Genomic DNA, 9,556 nt, shown 5'->3' on the forward strand with positions numbered 1-9,556 from the left:
TATTGTGCAGCAGTCTCAAACCCATCATCCAGTCTGTGAAAACAAATCTTCCAGTTTAATTGAACAGGAGGATTATGAGCCTCAGGAGGTGCAGATAAAGCAGAGAGTAAACTAATGCTACATGTTCGCTGTTGTTGGCGCCTGAATGAGAGCAGAACAAACAAACGCTCACGCTGAGATTTAAAGTTCAGCGTGCAGCTTGGCACCAGAGGATGAAACAATCCGACCTTCAGGATACATTTATACAGGTCAACCTGCTGCCACTTCTGGAAAGCAACTACACACGCCCAAGATCTGTCGACATTTGATATGTCTGTCCTTAAGCTAGCTATAATTTATAACATTATGACCACCTGCCTAATATTGTGTAGGTCCTCCGTTTGCCAACAAAACAGCCCTGACCCGTCAAGGCATGGACTCCACCACACCTCTGAAGGTGTGCGGAGGTATCTGGCACCAAGACGTTAGCAGCAGATCCTTTAAGTCCTGTAAGTTGCGAGGTGGGGCCTCCATGGATCGGACTTGGTTGTCCAGCACATCCCACAGCTGCCTGATTGGATTGAGATCTGGGGAATTTGGAGGCCAAGTCAACACCTTGAACTCGCTGTCGTGCTCCTCAAACCATTCCTGAACCATGTTTGCAGTGTGGCAGGGCGCATCATCCTGCTGAAAGAGGCCACTGCCATTAGGGAATACCGTTTCCATGAAGGGGTGTAACAATATTTAGGTAGATGGTCAAAGTAACATCCACATGAATGGCAGGACCCAAGGTTTCCCAGCAGAACATTGTCCAAAGCATCACACTGCCTCCAATGGCATGCCTTCTTCCCATAGTGCATCGTGGTGATGTCTTCCCCCGGTAAGAGAGGCACATGCACTCTGCCTTCCACATGATGTAAAAGAAAAGATTCATCAGACCAGGCCTCCTTCTTCCATTGCTCCCTGGTCCAGTTCTGATGCTCATGTGCCCATTGTAGGCACTTTCAGTGGTAGACAGGGGTCAGCATGGGCACCCTGATTGATCTGCAGCTACGCGGCCCCATACGCAACAAACTGTGATGCGCTGTGTGTTCTGACACCTTTCTATCAAGCGCACCAATGAGCCTTGGCCACCCATGACCCTGTTGCTGGTTCACCGGCTTCCCTTCCTTGGAGCACTTTTGGTTGGTACTGCAGACCAGGATCACCCTACAAGAGCTGCAGGTTTGGAGACGCTCTGCCCCAGTCGTCTCACCGTCATAATTTGGCCCTGTCAAAGTCGCTCACATCCTGATGCTCGCCCATTTTTCCTGCTTCCAAAACATCAACTTTGAGGACAAAATGTTCACTTGCTGCCTAACGTATCCCACCCACTGACAGGTGTCATTGTAACGAGAAAATCAATGTTATTCACTCGACCGGTCAGTGGTCCTAATGTTATGGCTGATTGGTGTAGTTTCACTTTCCTACCCTTCAGAGTGATATATTGGCCTGTAAATTATTCTGAAAGTAGGAGAATGATCATGCTGACTATAAATAGGATACACAAAACTCTAAGGAAAGGTCAAAAGGTCATGAACAGATTATAACTGTTGTTTTTTATCTCTAAAGTGACTTTAACAAAGTGGATTTCTTATTATCTCAAATCTGTCAGCATCCTCGTCCTTGTCTCACACGTTATCTCAATCTTCATCTCTTCTGGCTTGTTTTCCACTTTATCCTTGCCTCGGTCACACACACACACACACAAAACACACAAAACGCTCTTTCAAACACACGATATGTTCACAGCTGACACCACACAAATAATTGCATCTTCTATCAGTGGGAGAGCATCATTTAGAGGCCACTGAAGGAACGCCGCATGTTAATGTGTGAGTGATGGAGAGAGAAAGTTTGCACGAGAAGAACACACACACACACACACACACACACACACACACACACAAAACAACCTTTCCCTCTTTTCTGTCTTTGTTTTTACTGAACTATCACCGGTTCAATATCTCATTCTGTCTTTAAGCCTCCTCCCTAACCACACACACACACACACACACACAAACACACTGAGAGCCAGGAAGGATAACAGTTATCAGAGAGAATGGCTCAGTAGGACAAACAATCAGAGTAAGGGTCAGCTCCATCTGAACTCCGGCAGCTCACAGAATAAACATGATGGAGGAGCAGCTCTGGTTGGAGATCGTCAGAGGCGCTCGGATCCGGCGCTATCAGACGTGTGAGTGAGGGACGCTTAAATCACACGTTTGTGGTACTCCCCCCCCCCAAGGACATCATCCGGAGTCAGGAGAGGAGCGATAGCATCAGGCGGATGGGAAACACATGTGAGCGGAGAGGGACACATGTCAACGCAGACATGGTGTGTTCAGGTGTGTGTGTGAGAGATCATACACAGAGTGACAGTACAAACTATTTTTAACCAACCCCATATTTTTCTATGAAAAAAAAAATAGCAACCTTTTTGATGGTTGGGACCCTGTCTTCAGCAGCGGAGGGTAACTAATTACATTTACTCAAGTACAAGTTATTGCACTTAATTTGATTATTCCTAATTTATAAAACCTCGGCTTCATTGCCTTTAATGCCAAATTACATTTCAGAGGCAAAGAAAATTCTCCCACTTTACCAGAAACCATTTACTGGCAGTACCAGCAGACACTGGAGGAGTGTTTTATCAATGGGGTTTGGTGGCCTTAAAGAGAGCTATGTAACAGTTTATGCAAATGAAGCTGGATGTTAAAGTGAAATCTGAGCGAAGGGAGAAATTCAGCATCAGAGAAATGCAGAACAAATGGCTTGTTATTGTATTCTGTCTCTTTATTACCTCCTTGAGTGTCCCAAGGTCTGTAATCTTTGTGATTAAGCTGACGAACCACTGCAATTTCCTACTGCGGCTACCACAATGCTCTGTTATTACCCATCAACAGATTGTGTAGCATCTGTAGGACGTGTAAAATCACGTGTCAGTCTCTTTTAATCGCTCGTTACCTGAGTCATATTATCAGTTTTCTGGCATTCAGTGAAATTATTTTTCAAGGGACAAATTCATGTCATGAAATGTGTTAAAAATGAGCCTCCGCCTGGCGAGTTAGTGTAACTAAAAGCCACATTAGCCAGCGCTGCAGCTGTGTGATACTGCAGTGTTTCACAAGCTGAAGGCCCCAGCAGTGAACCCACACAAACACAATCAGCTGGAAAAACATCCAAATCCTCTCTGTTTAAAATAAATCTGTTAGACAAGGGTCATTTGGCTTTAGCACAGCTGGCTGTTGTTGTTTAGACGAGCTAAAATTAAAAGCTTCAGGTTGTCATTTCGCTTTTCCACATCAGCTAGACGATTCCCTCCCACCGCAGATTAGCCACGGATTCACACACATCCCCTTTCTTCCTACTGTAAAATAATGTGCATGAATCTCCGCTGCGCCTGTCGGCTTAAAGCCCATCACCATGAAAGAAGGAAAAGGTGGAGGAGGGGGGGAGGCTGATCATCAAAGCAATGTAAAATCCCGTCTGCTGCAGGCTGCAGGAACGAGCGGAGATTCCCCAAGAAAGAGCCCCACAGCTGGGATGATACAGACGCTAATTTGCTTTCACCTTTTGGAAGAAACAGAATAACACACACACACATACATGCAACAGCAGCAGCAGCTCGAGAGTAATTCAGCGCTCAGAAGGATTTCATGTCTCTATGGAGAAGAAGGCCTATTTTTAGCAGGGATATAAATAGATCTTTCTGTAGCGCCGATGCTTGCATTCATGTTGCAGCCTTTACTGTATATTATTATTTTCTCATCTCCCCGTGCCTCTGCGGGCTTGTTTCCAGACACATCTGCTCCCCCCAATGTGTGTGTGTGTGTGTGTGTGTGTGTGTGTGTGTGTCAGAAACATGAACAGTATGAGCTGTAATTTGTCTCAGTGACATTCGTGCCGAGGTGCGGAGGTCTCCGTGACACAGAAAGAGGAGGAAAAGTGTAATTGGTGGGAGGTTGTCACATTCATTAATACACTTTCCACAGCCCTCCAAAGAGCAATAAATGCACCGAAGACATCAAGATAACGAGCGTCTCCCTCACAGGGGAATACTGTATCATGGGGCTGGATAATGTCCTCAGTTTGTTTCCCTCCTCGTGTTTTAAATTAAGATAAGCAGCAGGCCGTGTTTTACAGCGACAGGGCCAGACTCCTGTTCATTTATACTCACTTTATCATCAGGTTTTAGGAAGTGGACACGATGGAGCAGAGGGACTCCGGCGACTTATTGTGGAGGCAGGGTAGGGGGGGAACTTTGTAGCCGTGGAAACAGTTGCTAAGTAGCGAAGTGATGGCATCCCTGGATGAGGAGGGACAAAGATGTGATTGTGACCGAAGAAGTAAGGGAAGCAAAAAAAGCCGATTCAGATAAGGAACAAATCTGTGTCAAAGACTGAGCTGCTGATTTTATACTTTCATATTTTAAATTCAGCTCCCACCTCTGTGTCGCAATGGCTGCCACAGTCCTGTTTATCTCCTTTTCCTCCAGGCCTGTGCTTTTCTGAGGAACTCTCCAGACTTGTCATGCTCCATCCGTCCGTCAGATGCCCTCAGACTCTCCCACCAGCCACAAATCAACTGACTCCTTCATGCACCTGCTCACCTGCTCACCTGCTCCTCCTTCCCAAATTACCCTCCACAGTATTTATTCAAGCCCACTTCCTCCTGGTCCTGCTTATAACCCTTATATCCAGCCACGTCCCTGTCTCTGCTCTGCTGCTACTTTTGGATTTGTTTGGACTGTTCGGTTTGCCTTTTTGTTTTTAATTTGTACGCCTGTTCCTGCCCATCGCCTTCAGTCAATTTGTCTTCATCCTGCCTGTTTGCCTTGAGTTCAGTCCTTCTCTCTCTCTCTCGCTCTCTTGCTTAAATTCACCAAACATTCACTGTGGCTACATTAACATGCTCAGAATAATCCTGTTTTTGCCCTTATTCCAAAAAAGACGACATCCCTGCAAAGATGTTCGCGTGGCTAATGAAAAGGAATATTCTACATTTATTCATGTTTACACACAACCGTGCATTCTGCAAATAACCCCCGCCTCACAGACTGCTTGTTAGTCTGCTTGTTTACAACTCACAGAGCAAAGCTGACTGTGAAAAGGCAAGAGGCAGTGTTTGGCAAACTGCAGGAAAAGCCTCAATTTAGAAGCATATTCTGAATATGCTGTAAACATGTCCAAAGAATGCTCCTCAGCAAAGCAAGGCAGATATATTTATTATCTATACCACTGATCCTGTTCAGGGTCGCGGTGGGCTGGATCCTATCCCAGCTGTCATTGGGCGAGAGGTGGGGTACGCCAGTCAATCACGTTGCCTTTCACGCACTCATACACACCTACGACCGAGTTGTTGAGTCACCAATGACCCTAACGAGCATGTATTTGTAGTACCAGAAGGGATGCACGCATGCACAAGGAGAACATGCAAACTCCACACAGAAAGGCCCACTGCGTCCAAACCTGGATTTGAAATCGGGACCTTCAACCTGTGAGGCGCTAGACATTGCACCTCCATCAGCCAGGCTTTATTTGTTTTGCAATTTCAAACACAGAGACGATTAGAAGTGCCTTCCTACAACCCAAATAATTGAAACTTCCCACATTTCTTCATCAGAAAATGCAGCATCCAGAATAAGGCCTATAGGAATACCCAGACAGAATATGGTGTTTACAGGAGCGGTAGTAAAGACGGCATCACCTTTCAACTAAAACAATTCATCTCCAACAAAGCTGCAACAAACTTTTAGTTTATAATTAATTAATGTAAACATTATTAAAAATGAATACTTCTGAAAAAGACAAATAAAAGAAGCAAATCTTTACATTTGACACATTTTATCTTTTAAACAAAAGTCAGAGTCACAAAGCTGAAAACAGCCTTGCTTATAAAAAATAATATAATCATATGCAATGCAACTGAGTATCTCTTCTAGTATATTAGTATCTCTACAAATCTTACCTATTTAATTCATAAAGGTTTCAAAATCTTCTGGATTTCTTTCACCAAAGCAGCCTGAAATAATCTGCAGTTTGTCACCAAATGAATGAGACTTTTTCATATCTTGTGTTTAGATTCAGTAAATAGAAACAGGCATTCGCAATTTTCCCTGTCACTACCACAGGAGACAGTAAACCATCCAATAATCACTCGGAAAAGATCAGTATCGATTATTTGTCCCACCCGTACCTCCTACACTGAGGTGTGACTCCCTAAGCTGCAGCACGCTGCTCTTCCATCTCAGCACTGTCTTCTCCTCTCCCTCCCCATCAGCGTCACCTCGTCATCCCCATCGCAGCCGTGAAATCTGAGTGACAGAAAACAGGGACAAAGAGGACATCCCATTAATATGCTAATCCATGTGGGGATGACTTCAACACGCGGCGCAGAGTCAGAAATACATGTGTGTGAACTGTGAGGCACGCTGTGTGAAATCAAAGCTCGGGGAGAAAGAGGAGGAATGAGGAGGAGGGTGACGTGAATGTATTGTAAGGGGAAAGCTGTGGTTTTGTGATTGTGGTGGGTTTGTGGAGAGGGAATCCCAACATCCCAACAGCAGAGAAACACCACACTGCTTGAAAATCCTTGCAATAGAAACAATGATATCTGGAATAGCAGGTGGATCTTGCATGTGTGTCTTGTGTGTCCTTTCCATGTGTGGCCCTGCTCGCTCCGTGCTGCCATCAATAATCCATGCAGCCCGCTCTTGTGGAGGAACCGTAGAGCTCTGAAGGCTTACATAAGAGAGTGTCAGGTCTGAGAGTCAGGCTGGGAATGACCCTCCAGGACATGAATGACTGACAAGAGAGCAAGAAACCACGGAACTGTTGACAGAGGAGATCTGCAGCATATGTAATGCACAGACAAGAAATATGCTTTAGTGACAATCTGCCGTGTGCTTTGACATACTTCCTGCACAAGCTGTTTGTTTTGTTGCTGATAAGGCCGACGGCGGTTTAAAATGGGTTTTGAAAGATGTCGTCGGCTCCTCCTCAGCGTCCCTGACCTGAGGGATGAGCGAGAACAACCTGCTCTTTCCTCTGTCCCAGGAAAATGTAGACTCCCCCTGCCTCGCGGAGAAAGACAGCCAGCGAGTGTTTCATCCTCATTCCCCCTTATCTCCCTGGACAAAATCCCCAGCCTCCAGAAAGCAATTTAAAGGCCAGACAGACAGACAGACGACGGAGAGAGAGACACTCAGAGAGGTGCAGGAGTGCAGCCTCGAGATAGCACTGGGGAGATCAGGTTCACTTGGTTATAGCAGGCTACATCCAAGCCAAGAGTAAGTGTACTATAAATGCATTCAAATATTAAGGACAGAAACACAAACAACTGTGTATCACGCTCAGGGTGGAAAGCTCTTCATAATATCATACTAATATGTGCAATATATAAACTTAAAAATCTGACAAGTTATTAGCATTTATACACGGACATATATCACCTTAAATCAACATATTCGATAACTCATTAGCCACCGTAAGGCAACAGCTAACATTAGCGTGCAGCTAGCTAACATTCCCTTTGATAGTGTTACATAATAGGATGGGAAACACGTACATTTCTATCTAACAGTCATGTTTACTACGAATCTATTTATTTCAAACATTCTAGATCTTTAGCAAAATTACATGTTAGCATAGCCTACCTTGTTAGCAAGCTAACGTAATAAGTCTGCAAAAGCTAACGCTAATGTTAGCCAGGAATTTACGCTGTTCTTATTTTGCCCTGTAACATTAAAAAATTGTAATTTTAGCTAGGAAGTGGTTGAATGCTAACTATAACTGTAGTTTCATGGTGGCAAACGGGTTCTCAAATATGTTGATTTAACTTGATATATGTGGCCCAATGTCCCTCAAGGTTTTTACTAGCCATTGTATTTTTAGTTTCTGATCAATCAGGGAGGAGTGACAATATGCTGCAAGCTAGCAGCAATGTTAGCTAGCAGTAATGTTACCAGGCTAACGTTAATGTTAACTAAGAATTGGTTGCATGTTTATGCTAGCTGTTGTGACTAATAGGTTATTAAATGTGCTTTTTAAAGTAATTAAAGTAGTAATTGCTTTATATTGTATTTTATTTTTCTTTAATTAGACCCTGCACATGTATTTAAAGATATTTTGGCATTTTGGGGCACTGTTATTTGTCTGTTGCTTTGAAAACACAATTTGTGCTAACCGCTGGTATTTAAGCTAATGTATTTCTAACTCACAGGTAAAGTGTTTTTGCATTGGCCAGCGGTGGAGGAAGTATTCATATCTTTCACCTCAGTTAAAGTAACAGTACCACACTATAAAAATACTCCATAACGAGTAAAATATTTAATCGAGAGAAAGAATGTAAGTTTGATCTACTTTGGTTTATAAAACAAAGGAAAATAGTTTTATTTTGTCCAAACCTCATAATTATGCTGTGTACTGCAGTTCCAGGAGAATGGTCATATTTATGTATGCTGGTAGATTTTCTGTTGTTTCTTTGTCTTAATGCCTTTGTGTTTGTTGTGTAAAGCTCTTCAGATTACCTAACTGTGAAAGGAAGCTTACAATAGATTTGTCTTCCCCTTGTTCTTATGTAATACCTGTCTGTGTTGTGCTGCCTTCAGCTGCTTAAATTTGGAGATGATAAAAGTAGTACTACAGATAATAAACAACTCCTGGAGATTGTTTAATTAAGATTGGATGGGGATTACCAAGTTTGTGAAAGATGTTAAATATATGCCTACATAACAGAAATTGTATAATATAATATTTACTTCTCTTAATTGATAAGGTGAAATATATAAGACAAAAACGCTAATAAAGTCGGTGCCATAAAAAAGTTATGCACTTGTTTCAAACTTTGTGAGGCTGTGATGTAACGACATTTTGTCTGAGTGGCCTGATTGTGTCCAAATGTGCTCCAAGCATTAAATATAACTCATAATTACAGCTCTGACATTATTCATCATCCTGGAATTGCGTTCTGAAATTGAGGCCGATTCAGAAGCGGAAACCCCAATCAGGTGGAGCCCTCTGTGCTCTGTTCCAGGAAGTAATTAATTTTAACCTGGATGGCGGTGGTTAATTAAATATTGAGGCAGCTTAAATGGCTGTGCCGTCTTTCTGCTTTATCGGTCACTTCCTGAGATGACAGTCCCATCTCTTTTCTCTGCTCTGCATCTGAAGACACAGATCTATCAGATTAACCCAAAGCTGCAGAACATTGTGTTTTAGACCATAAAATAAGTGTACAGTGTCCCTCAGAGGTTTTCAAAGAACTTTTCAGCACGGAGCGGAAAGCTGAAGTAGCTGGTGTGGATTTATACAACACCAGACGAGACAGAGGTATGAGGTATTATGAAATACATTTATCTAATGTATCCTGAACAAATAAATCCCCCAAAATACAATCCTCTTTCCCTGCTACATGCTCAGAAGAGTCCAGACCTTTTTCAACAGATGAATTTTGATATTGCAGAGGAGACTGGGATTACACTGGCAGGCTGTGAGGTTATAATCTGACCTGTCTATGCTCTGCTACCTTTACTTTT

Source organism: Semicossyphus pulcher, unplaced genomic scaffold, assembly GCF_022749685.1.
Source record: "Semicossyphus pulcher isolate SPU_LCO1_2020_fin unplaced genomic scaffold, fSemPul1.0.p SCAF_6, whole genome shotgun sequence".
NCBI lineage: Eukaryota > Metazoa > Chordata > Actinopteri > Labriformes > Labridae > Semicossyphus > Semicossyphus pulcher.